This window comes from Corvus hawaiiensis, chromosome 2, assembly GCF_020740725.1.
Source record: "Corvus hawaiiensis isolate bCorHaw1 chromosome 2, bCorHaw1.pri.cur, whole genome shotgun sequence".
Lineage (NCBI taxonomy): Eukaryota > Metazoa > Chordata > Aves > Passeriformes > Corvidae > Corvus > Corvus hawaiiensis.
The window spans coordinates 106,061,011-106,073,473 of NC_063214.1; positions in this window are offsets into that span (position 1 = coordinate 106,061,011).

A 12,463-nucleotide genomic window follows, 5' to 3' on the forward strand; every position below is an offset into this window, starting at 1 on the left:
CATTTCTTTTCAGTGTTGCAATTTGCAGTAATTGTCTCTCTTAATACCAACTGCATCATTTGTTCCTGTATGAAATTATCCTGTCACTTACCCATTGAACTAGCAGTATACTGAAATAGCTGTAATTATTAAATTGATAGAGATATATATTGTGCTTACAACAATATCTTTGAATATTCCACAAACCAGTGACAGTGCAAATGGCAATGCAGTCTAATTTTAGACATGACACAGTGAGTCTTCTATCCATTAGCTTTTGTTCATTGTCTTATATCCAGCTTGATGATAATCCCCTGATTTATTTTGGATGAATTTTTTTTTTAGCTGCTATAGTTGTAGAATCCTTTGTATAGTTGCAGAATCCTTTGTATTCCATTTTAGATGTAAGGCAAGTCTTCGGGGGCTATGTTCATTGACCATAAGACATTTGGGGTTCTCAGCCAAGAGTTTGCTTTGTAAGTTATTTCCAGCATGACTTGAGACACAGAAGAGAACTGCCTGGAGCTGGGGGGAGGGGCAGGAAGGAAGCTTACAGCAAACAAGATTAAATTTGCTTGGGTTTGGCTGGTATGGTTTATGTCAATTTTGGTGATTTTGTTTTTTTGTTTGCTTTTAATTAATTAGACTATAGTTGTTTTGTCTGGAATAGTGGATCTTATACAAAAATTAATAAGACCAGCCTCCTGGCATTTGGCACTTCATGCGTGTTGTTATTGCCAAAACTGAAGCTCAAAAAGAATTTCTTGTGTTTTCGCTATCAGCCAAAATGATGGGTAAATCAATCATGTTTATAACATGAACCATTCATTAAATTCCAATGGAAAATTTGCTTACTAAATTTTAGCAGCTTTTTTTTTCTCTTCACACAGTATTTAGTAAAGAAAGGGTTTGCTCCTGCCTCCCTTTCAGCCATCTCAGCGCCTTACAGAGGAGAACATACTTTAAGCGTACATGCTGTGTTTTTGTAGTCCCCTACTGAAGTAGGGCATGGGTGTGTGAGTAAGACTCATTTTACTGTTAATTTATCTTCTCGATGTTCAATATCAGACTCCATTTTCATTGACTGAATAACTGTGGGGTCATTATGAAGGCATTAAGAACTGAGTTACTACCCTTGGAAGTGATTACTGCTGGATTTTTGCCTCTTATGCCTCCAAACAGGATGTTACGTTATTATATGCAATTCCCTTCCCTGATGTGCTGTCTGAGCACTGGCCAAGCTAACAGTGTGTTAGTGTCCCACTCTGATTCATGCAGAACACTAATCCCAGTTGAACCAATGGAAGTAAATATGAGACCATAAATGACAGTTTTCATTTCTATGCTCCTTTTTTTTTTTTACCTGGAGCAATCCCTCTTGATGAAATACTATTAAGCGCAATCTAGTAGCCTGATTACTAGATGCTATTAAATCATCAGTTCATGGCTGGTGTCCTTACCTCTCTGTCTTTTCTGTGTAGGGGTTACAGGTTTGCCTGTGGGAGTCTTCAGGACGTTGGAATTCTTTTAAATACAGCTGGTTTTCAGCAGACACATATGGCTCTCAGGAACACAGATGTCAGGTCACATGTGTGATAGGCACAGCTCCAAAACTTAGGTTCATCCCTAAGGCTGAATTTTCAGAGCTGAAGGAATAGTTTGAAGCTGGAGTGTGGTCTTTCAGCCTGGTTAATGAGAATTACAGTCTAAACCATGCCTTACACAGGTCCTTTGCTTTGGAAAATAAAAATATGCTTTTGAAAGTATCTGAACATGTAGAAATGAGGTAAGGGAGTATGGTCGATGCCAGTCAGTGAGGGCTTCCTGTTAGTTACTGTGTTTATTAGCCTCAGCCTGGTGCAAGACACAGCAGCCATTTGAATAGGACATGCATCAACCAGCCGGCAGCATTGAGTGTGTTGGGCTAGTGAGCAGCAGATTTCTCTCTTACTTAGGTCATGTTCTTACTTTTTGCTCGTCCATGTTTATGTTGGAGTAATGCTCAGAGGCCCCAGAAGTGAAGAAATAACTGCACTGCAGACGTTTATGAAGAAGTTGTTATGACTGCGAATGCTTCTTCCTGCTCCACTGCTACAAACTCTGCCATAGTGCAGCAAAGCACTGAATGGTTTCTGAAGGAAATGTGTGAGGAAACCTGAATTTTTAACTTCACAAAGAAGAGACTGGGAGGAATGGAGAGAGGAAAGGAGAGGAGGGTGGGATTTCTGAGACTACATCAATAGTTTAAGAGTTGTTGAACATGTATCTTGCTCATCCTTTGGCGATCCTAAGAACGCAGTTGCTGCCACTGCTGTTTCTGAAGTGGCTGATGCTGCAGGTTAATGTGCTTGCTGTATCCATCCCCTCATCTGAAGGACTATCTGGACAGGCTTGTGTACAAGGACTCAATTTTTCCCAGGATGAAGAAATTTTTTTAATATACCAGAGCATGACTTTGGATAGGACATCTGGGAAGTCAGACATATTCAGAGGAAGACACTGCAGTAGGTTTTCTGGTACACGGTTTGGTCATCCTAAATCCACTGAAGTCCTCATTTAGGCATCTACGTCCACTTCTGTCCTTGCTATAAGACAGGCCCAACTGGTGTTCCTGTAAGGCATCTTGATCTGTGTGGAGACAGATCTAACATAGCTTAGGAGGTACTTCCTTTTGCACCAAGGAGATAATCCAGTTTCCATCTTCTGACTTTCCCGGATTGGCACATTGCTTTGTGTAGCCAGGAGATATGGACTTCCACAGCAAGTGTCTTAATTTTCAGCATGTAGAAACTTTTCATGAAAACTTGGAAACTCTTCTGACTCTGAGATGGCAACCTGAAACCAGAATTTTTCATGTTATAATCAAACTCATAAATCTCCCAAGCTTCCACACTGATTCTACAGTATTACACTAAACTTTCATTTCAAATCACTCTGGAAGATTCAGTATAACTTCCTCTGTTGTTTTAAAGAAAATGTATTGCATGATCTGCCACTACCATAAAGAGGTCACACAATCTGTAAGGTCTCCAATTACTGCCATTTTCTTCTTTGGCTGAAGTGTTTTAAGATTATGAAACTGGGTCAGTCAAGGCCTGTAATCCATTTACTGTCTAGTTTTAAAGGCTCAAGAAGAATTTAAATGATGCATAGACTTTGTGCTGGCTGTGTCCACTTGTGACAATTTTATCCATGCAAATTCTCATTCAAGCTGCCTAGACTCCCACTATTGCCATGGCTTTGTGAAGCCAGTCTTTGCAGTGCAACCGTCGGCCTTCCATAAAGCTGCAGAACAGCAATGCCAGCAAACATCTTTGCCAGGGGGACATGTGCATCATTTACCTGGGAACTTGAGGTTTTGAAGGATTTTGAAGATCTAAAGTGCATATTAAATGAGTGTGATAAAGCTCAGCATTATAAATGGGAATGTGATTTTATAAACAAAATCTCTGTAAACTGTTGACGTTTTCTTTTTATGCTTTCACATCCACATACTGAGAAATACCAAAATGTGTGTGTTCAATTGGTCTGGCCAAGATCATGTGTGTGATCACACAGAATAAGGATGCTGTTTGTTTTTCCTCATTGTGCCTCTGGGTTTCTTGGTTGGCAAGTGAACTGATTTTGAACTTGTTTTTTATATTCTCTAGGAGGGAGTGGTGTTTGGGATACTTCGCCTCACTATTTTGTTTCACTGTTCACAAATCAATGAATTTCATGAATGTGTGTTGCCTTTGTGTATTTTGTGGCCCTGGACTTGTTCTTTGTCTTGTTTGATACCTTATCTTTAGGTCAGTTTGTTCTTTCTCTTTGTTCACATATCTTTTTAACACATCCAACTGCTTCTTCTGGTACTTTCACACACACACAGAAAAACTTCCACTCACACTCCATTAATGCCAATCTTAATATTTTTTCAAATCACTGCAAAAGAAACAAGTAGGTCCTCCTATTTTCCTGAACACTTTGTTCAAGTGCAAGCCTCACTTTTTATTTAATCTATACAGCAGGATATTGAATATACTTAGAAGCCTGTGCCAGTAAGAAGGGACCCCATTTATTCTCTGAGTTTAGGATTCTGCACTATTCCAGAGGGTCATTAGTGGAACAGAGCCAAAAGGACATTCAATTATTTGCTCAAGTCTGAAAGGCCAGTGTTTCACAACTACAGAGCGTGCTGTTAACAAGGATGAACCTTTTGGCAATGTATCCTTTCTATTGCAAAATACTTGCTGTGTGGAACCTAAGACCCTTATTACAAATTCATTAATGGTTTAAATGCATCCTGGCAGCTTTCAGAAGCATTGCAATCATGTGGAAGCAAGCAAAGAAATAAAAAGATCATTGGTTTGTGCAAAATAATACAGCTATGCTCATATTTGATTGAGTTTTTTAGTAGAAAAGGAATACTTGAACTTTTTTTGAAAATTAAAAGAAATTTCTACTACATTGCATCTCACCAGTTGATTTACAAGTCTTGTTCACATGAGATAACTCAGTATAGATCATCAATAACAGAAGAAAGATGTCTAAAATGAACATGGTCCTTGGTTTGTTGGAGGAGCTGTAAAATCATGTTGTAAAACATTACCCGTTGTCAGAATGTAACACTCTAACACAAAAATCTAGCTTTCAAGAAGTCCTTTCATTTCTTTATAATATTTTAAACACTCTCCCCAAGTTGTGGGTTTCACTTAGAGCACTCTTAGTTTGGAGGCAGTTTTTGTTACAAAGGTGTCAGAAAGGAAAGTGGATCTGAGAGTGAGCAGCATTTGTTTCCTTGGGGCAAAATGATAGTGGCAGTCAACAAGTAATATTTATTGTGGTAGATGCTTGAAGAAGTATCCAATAACAGATTTCTAGTACAGTTTTCATAATAATATTTTTCCCATTAAGCATCTGTTATGGAAACAAAAGAGATAGTATGTGATCACAAGTCAGAGAGAAGCATTGAATAGGATGCATTGAAATGAGGAGTGTTGTGAGTAACATGGTTGACCCTGACGTAATGCCAAAACTAAAGATTCAGACTTTCAAAATTCCATCTCTTATTTCTATAGAGCCAAACACAGCTGAGCTTTGGATAGGGCTTCCTTCTGCAAGGAGATCAACTTTGTCCCACTTGCTTGGATTTGCAGAATAAATTGATGTAAAGAAAGCTTATAATTAATCTCTCTAACCAGTCTTCCATGAAAAATTTAAACTGTTTGCTTTGACACTGATAAATGATATCAATAATAATCATCATCATCGTTGTCTTTAGAATTAGGCATCTTCCCTCTCCATTCAGTCATGAGTAATTTACATGGAGGGGTACCAAAGAACAGTGTGGTGAAATCACCCCCAGGTAGCTAAACAGTCTGAAAAACTTAAGCCTTTGCATAAACTACAAGTAAATTAAAATAAAATTCCTCAAACAAGAGACCCATGCCTGAAACAGAGCAACAAGCCTAGAAATATTTAGGTTGGTTTATATTTATTTACGAATGTTTGTAGCAGATGGTTACCAGCATTTCATCAGTGTGGCTGTTTAAGCAACTTAAAAGCTGTAACAAACAGCCCAATTTATGTAGCAGCTCTCCTGCTTTAGCCCACTCTTGTGTTACCCAGAATGGCTCCCATTACAATTCATCACAGCTAAGTAGCTGAAAATGGAAATCGTGCAAAACCAGGAAAGCAGCATGGTTGTCCAAAGCTAGAAATCAGTGGTTTCCCCATCACAGATGCTTGCTTTGAGTGATACTTCTGTGCACAATGGTTTTCAGAAGATTTCTCACTCTCTTATGTACACAGTGTACCTGGGTTATTAAGACTTGTAGAGATTACAGATGCAGACACTACCTTAGCTGCTAGTTAGGTATAATTTACCTCACCACTTTCTTTTTAAGAGAGCATATTTAGCAGATGAACTAAGCTAATCTGCTCTTTCCCTACATTACCCTCATTTTCATACAACAGTGAAGGTGGCTTGGATGAGGTGATGGCTGACAGGTGAAGGTAGATAATCAAATGGGTGCTATGATACATATTCGTTAAAAAATACTGTCTGAAGAAAAGAGATACAAATGAGGGTCTCAGCTTAATTTCCCCCAAAGAAGGCCTCACACCTAAGAATACTGCATTTAGAATTGTCATCTAGAATATACAGTTTTGTATACCTCCCAATGAAACAGAGAGATGGGCTCCTCTCTCTTGGATACCTAATTTGTTCACAAATTCAAGAATAAAGATTATCTCTTCATAGGCAGCTGGATGAAACTACTTGTGATGCCAGTGTAGATAGAAGAAAACATCAAATTTATCACCATAAAAAGGATGGACAGTATGAGTAAACAGTGATTTAAAAATGGAAACAGGAATGTTTGCTTTGTAAACATTTATTGTGAAGCTGACTTTCCTCTTTCTTTTCTAGAAAGTGGTAAGGAAAAGGGTGGTTGCTGGTTAAGGAGAATGTCACTGCAGATGGCTCCGAGAAGAGTGTATCACCATCATTTCACTGTCTGACTTGGCCTCAGGGGCTGCCTGGTGTCAGAAACCTATGCTCAGCAAGAGCTCAAAGTGTGTACGCACATCCGTGTCTGAGAAAGTGTTATTGACTGGACATTTGCAAATTGAGAAGTTACTGACTGCATTCATTTGTTCCTTCCTGGGAAAACTCTATCTACAGTCACCATGTGCAACATCATACAAACCAGGTGGAATCTGAATGGGAAATGGGTGTAGTTTATGCTGATTTAGTTGATTACGTTAAAATTACTACAATGCTGAGAATAAAAGGGGTTTTTTTGCTTTTCTGTTTTTCATCTATATGTGTGCCCAAAACAACTTTTATGAGAAAATCTCCTAAATTAGGAGTGATGTGCTTTAAAAGGTTCTTTCTGTGTGACTTGGCACATTCCACAGCAAGTTTCATTTAAAACTAAGCTGTGCATGTTTAGAGCCAATGCTTGCAGGGTATATGCCCACTGTACACTTTGCTGAGGTCCTCCCTCAGAGCTGAGGAGCTCTGAGCTCACACATTAGCCCAACATGGGAACATTTCTGTTGGGGCCCTTCCCCCCTGCCATGTGGTCCTGGGAGAGGGGCCCTGGGGGACAAACACAGGGTTTCCCTGCCCCTGGTCAGCCTCGTTCCCCGTTGGTTGTTTTGTGTTCCCCTGTGCGGCCAAGGACCCTCGGGTCCCGTGATTGCCTCAGTTCCTCGGCAGAGCCCCGGCCATGCGGCTGGAGAAATAAACATCTCTGAAACATCTATCAAGAATCCGTCCATGTATATTTCTTTTCCATGGGCCTTGTTGTCTGATACATCGTGTTGCAGTATCTGCACTGTAACACATTTCCATGTCACAGCATGACTGATGCTCCCATTGACTCATTATTGCTGTACCCGTTCATGTGTAGTGGAGCACGGAGCTCGTAGCGCTCTGTGTGCCAAGACCTGCCATTGTGCCACCCATGGGAGCCCTGGCGTGCCTGGGAATGACAGGCTGCGGGGCAGGGATGCAGGGCTACTGACACTGGCTTGCCTGAACCCTCACTGCAGATCCACCCAGTCCTAGAAACAGGCACTAAGTTAGTTTTGAGTCTTAAAGCAGCTCCAGAGTGAAATCACCAGACTGAGAAGGGGATGATGGATGTGTGCAGGCTGAAAACTGGCTGGGAGCCCTGAATAACTCTCCAGCGTAGACATCAATGCTTTGGAGGAGACTTTGGCAGCATCTCCACTTACCTTCTACCAAGTGCTGAATCATCCTGCTCAGCTGGGATGAGCAGCACCTGGCCAGGGGAGGAATGCCAGGGATGCCACTGTGCTAAGGGGCTGCGCCTGACTGGGGCTCAGGGTGAGCTTTGAGGTTCAGGGTGAATTCAAGGGTTTGGGACACTCTTGGTTCCTGGATGGGAGCACAGACGCTCTCCCACCCATGCAGGGCAGATGCCTCCAGAACCAGGCAGAGCCAGACGTGCAGGGTCTGTATGAGAATAAGGCAGATTCACCAGACACCAGGCAAGCAGATTTATGTGGCTTCTCTTTTCTCCCTGTGCTGCAGAGAGGAGCCAGCACATTGCCGTCTCTTGGGAAGCAGAAGCTGTGGGCCTTGCTGCTGGTGGATGCAGCCAGTGCTGTTAGACTTGTCTTAGAAGTTCTTGGTAATGACATATTTAAATCAGATTACATTTTCGTTAGTGTTGCCACTTCTGGAGAGAGAGGAATGCCGAGTACTGATCATTATTATTGCTTTAACAGATTGTATCTGTGCATGGCTGCCACCTGCCACTCTCAGTACTGTGCTGTAAAGAGAGCCCTGGATTTAAATCCTAGTGGTGACCATGTTATCAGTTCCGCATTTTTAAAGCCCACAGAAATCTGGACCCAAATTTTGGAATTTAGAAATAAATACAAAAGAGGTTTCCTTTGCCTTGTGGTTTGGTTTTTGGGTCTCTATAATCCATATTGGCAATTTTTCATTTTTCTTTCCAGGGTAGGCTAAGATTTTAGTTACAGGAAGAAGGGAAGGAAGGGGGGAAGAGGGGAGGAAAGGACATAAGAAATGAAGGAAAGGAGTGAAGAAGGGGAAGGAGAAGAGGGAGAAGGGAAGGGAGAAAGGGAAGAATAGCAAGCAAGAAAAAGAAGAAAAGAACAATAATTTCTATAGAACAATGCCAGGAACTGTATCTTTTAGAAAAGTAACCAGTAAAATAAGTTTCACATAAAACCAGAGACGATAATTCTGTCGGGATGTGACTTGCTGAACAAGTGCAAAAGGCAAAGGAAATGAATATATGTTATCTAGCAATAGCTTGTCAGCTCCAAATTATCCATGCCAGCATGGACATTAACAGGGTTGTAGAGCCATCCCATTCCCTCCTCATAAATTCCATGGCTTGAATTAGTGAACTTGAGATTTCTTGTCCCCTTAGAACTTATGATTCTTGGGACTGACAGCAGTCTATGTAATGGGTCACCTTGCTGTTTATTTTATTTTATTTTATTTTATTTTCTGAAATGAGAGTTGAGAATTCAGACTTTTGCACTCAAGTCTTACCTTTACTTTCTTGGCTATTGAATATGCAGATGCAGAAGGATGGAGTAATTTGGGATCTCTTCTGGTTTTCCTAGCTGGCTGAGGGTCACAGACATGATATCAGAGGAGGAGTGGGGATCCAGGAATAATTTCTTGGGTTATGCTATGAAAGTACAAAATTATTTTCTGGAAAAGACAGTGCTCTGAGCTTTGTCTGGATGCCCAATGTCCCTAAGACTTGTCCAGGCAGTCACCTGCGTCAGCATGAAATACGGCATAGATTGTTTGGAAAGTGTGGCTTTGAATCCTTATGCTGTGTAAATCCCTACATTCAGCAATTGAAAAAGGATGTTCAAATTTGTACCAGTGGCAAGTTTGTCCATGTCTTTAATTTATAATCCAAAATCTTTGTCACAAATCTGGAGAAAATTACTCCAAACTTTGATCCTCAGCACTGGGAACTGTTATCATGTGAACCTAAACTGTGAATTGGCTGTGGTCAGAGGTTTGTGATACACATTGCTTCTATTTTAAATGTGTATGGAAAGAATGGATTTTGTAGTTGAAAGCCTGATAATGCTGTTATCCTTGTTCAGTTTTTTAGCACCATCTGTTCTTCCCAAGTGGAAATTCCTGACAAATCATATGAGCAAAAGCTTACTTTATTTCTCCGTGCAGTAGGCGAACCATTAGAATTACCAAAATCTGGTTGGGCAAAGAAATATGTTTATAAAATGATTGGTTTAAGTCTTTGTTGTCTGAGAAAATGACTTTTTAATGTACTGGCAGCTGTCTCCCTCTGGCATGTTTTCAGTTTAACAGTTTATGTGAGAGCCAGATCATTTGTTTCATAACTGTCTGTAGTGTAACAAACGGCACTTTTAAATCTCCCATCAGCCCACATACCATATAAATGTTATCCGTTCCAACTGGGATACTTTTCCGATCAGTGTTTTCTTAATTGTGCCTGAAAAATGCTTAAATAATATGGTCACATGATAATCCTCTTTTAGGGCCCACAGAGTCATCTGAAACATTTGGACGTTTTTATTAGGTCATTTTAATTTAGTCAAGGAAGCATTAATGCTGAGTAAATAAATAAATAAATTTATTTGCTGAAGCAGTTCTACAATGCTTATTTAAATCCTACCTAGAAAAAAAATAGCATTATTTTCTGGTCCCTAGACCTTCCAAAACCTAGTGTGTTAGGCACTGTGCAAATACAGTCTGGATGCTTACAGGCTAAATCAGGGTTTCATTGCTTTCAGATATGGGAGCACTGGGCTTCATGGTCTACTTCTTCCTTCTGTATCCTGTGGTGTTCAGCAGACCCAGGCTGGTTTTGTGAGTGCAGAAGTCTGCACAGAGTTAGCTGTCCATACTTCCATCCCTTGGGCATCATACAGGACATCCTCACCACCACTTTGGTGCAACACCTGCACCTTAGATTGAAAACCGCATTCTGAACACTGAAATGAAGTCATAGGAGGGGCAACTGGAAGTGAAACAGAGAGAAGCTCTCTTCTTTTCCATCTGAAGTGGTCTTTTGACATTATTTTATCTCCTTAACTATATGCTGTGGACATGGAAAAGCAATGTCAACCTCGGACTAACATTTCTGTTATTGGCAGTGTGGTGCTCCCTTTCCCTGTTCCATAGGGAAAAGAGAAGACTATAGGCCAATTGATCTGTAGCACAGTCTGATGCCACCAATACTCATTTGAAAAGGGTTCCTTACATCCTTTTGAAGAGATGTTACTGATTTTACTAATTGATTAGATCCACTCATTGTGGAACCAGAGCAATCCTCAAGCACCTTAAGGCTTAAAGATGTTCTTTGATTATAACAATAGGATTTGTACTGTCTCCTAAATCCCATTCTTCAAATAAACTTTGCAGCCAAGTTAGGAAGGATCTACTGTAAGTCGAAAATTTTCCGGAAAACCACACAGTAAATGTTGCCAGTCTCTGGTATATTTCTGAGGTGCATGTGTGTCCATGATCTGTCCCCAGGCTGTATGCATTTGGAACTGAAACACTTACTCTGTGTCACAATAATGTGCTTATGGACCATGTAAAAACAGAACAAATATTAAAACATTCACAAGTCTTGTAGCACAAATGAATAGATGCATAAGGAGGGGAAAATACAAGCTGTCCCTAGAAAGAAGTGTCTGGATAAAACATCTCTAACGGAAAATGTGTCTGGAGGGTGGCTTTTTAGGTGAAAAGCTGAAGCCCCATTAAATAAGTATTTGTTGACAGGCTGCTGCCATGGGCAGGAAAGGTGGTCTTCTGATGTGTGGCTTCTGAGATTTTCACTATAATCTGTAATAGTACTGGTGTGACACCAGTATGAAAGGCAGGATTACCAAGGTTGTACTAGCTGTGCTTCCTTTCTCTTCCCTTCCCTTCCCTTCCCTTCCCTTCCCTTCCCTTCCCTTCCCTTCCCTTCCCTTCCCTTCCCTTCCCTTCCCTTCCCTTCCCTTCCGACAACTGCCAAATTGGAACTAACTCTGATTCAAGGTAAAGGCTGGATGTCATGACTTCGTTGGACCCTGAGAGTTCTCATTGCACTTAGTGTTGACTGTGTGCTGGTCACAGCTCTAGAGAAGAATTCAACAAATGGAGCCACATGAGGAGTGTGGGGATAAAGGGAGAAAGAGAGTCAAGAGGGCTCTTTTGGCAGGAGTTATGATGAATGGGAAGATCTTTTAACCACAGAACTCACCATGTCAGGTAGGCTGATACTCAGTGGCAAAAGAAGCATAATGGTCAGAAAGGGAGCTATGGGACTTGTGTGAATATCTTAGATGATCCAGTTTCAACTTGAAGAAATACTAAGTTGGGGAAGTACATGTTGCATCTGTTATTTAATCTATCTCTTTGAATTATTTGGATAACCTTAGTGAAGATCCACTCATTTTGGAATCTGAGAAGCCTGCATGTATTATATTCTATGTATGTCACACATTTTTTAGAACATGGATTCATATTATTGAACCTCTGGGAAAACATTCCATGTAAGCTATTTAAACTGAAGTTGCGCCTGTATTTCCCTGCAGATACATAGTAGCTCTCATCAGATCATTCCCTCTGTGGGAACCAGAGTGGAGGAGAGACACCTGTTCATTGTTGGTGCTTGCTCTAGTTCAGGCACCAGAACTCAGTGTGCTTCCAGATTTGGTAAAAGGTAGAAGCTGGGGTAATCTTTGGGGCTAAACAGTTTTATTGTGAAGTCCCAGCTCTCAAGTGTTAGTAAATGAAGGATCTGCTGCCAAGACCACATGCAAAGATCTCAAATCTGGCTCATTTTTGCTTCCACGCGGCTTGGAAAGCTCAGACTCATGATATGTAGGCAAAACAGTCATGTCTACCTGAGCAAGATCCAGTTCTGAGGAGCTCTGCCAACATAGTGGCATTTAGTGTGGGCTTTTCTCCAAGTGTCAGGGGTTTGGTGCA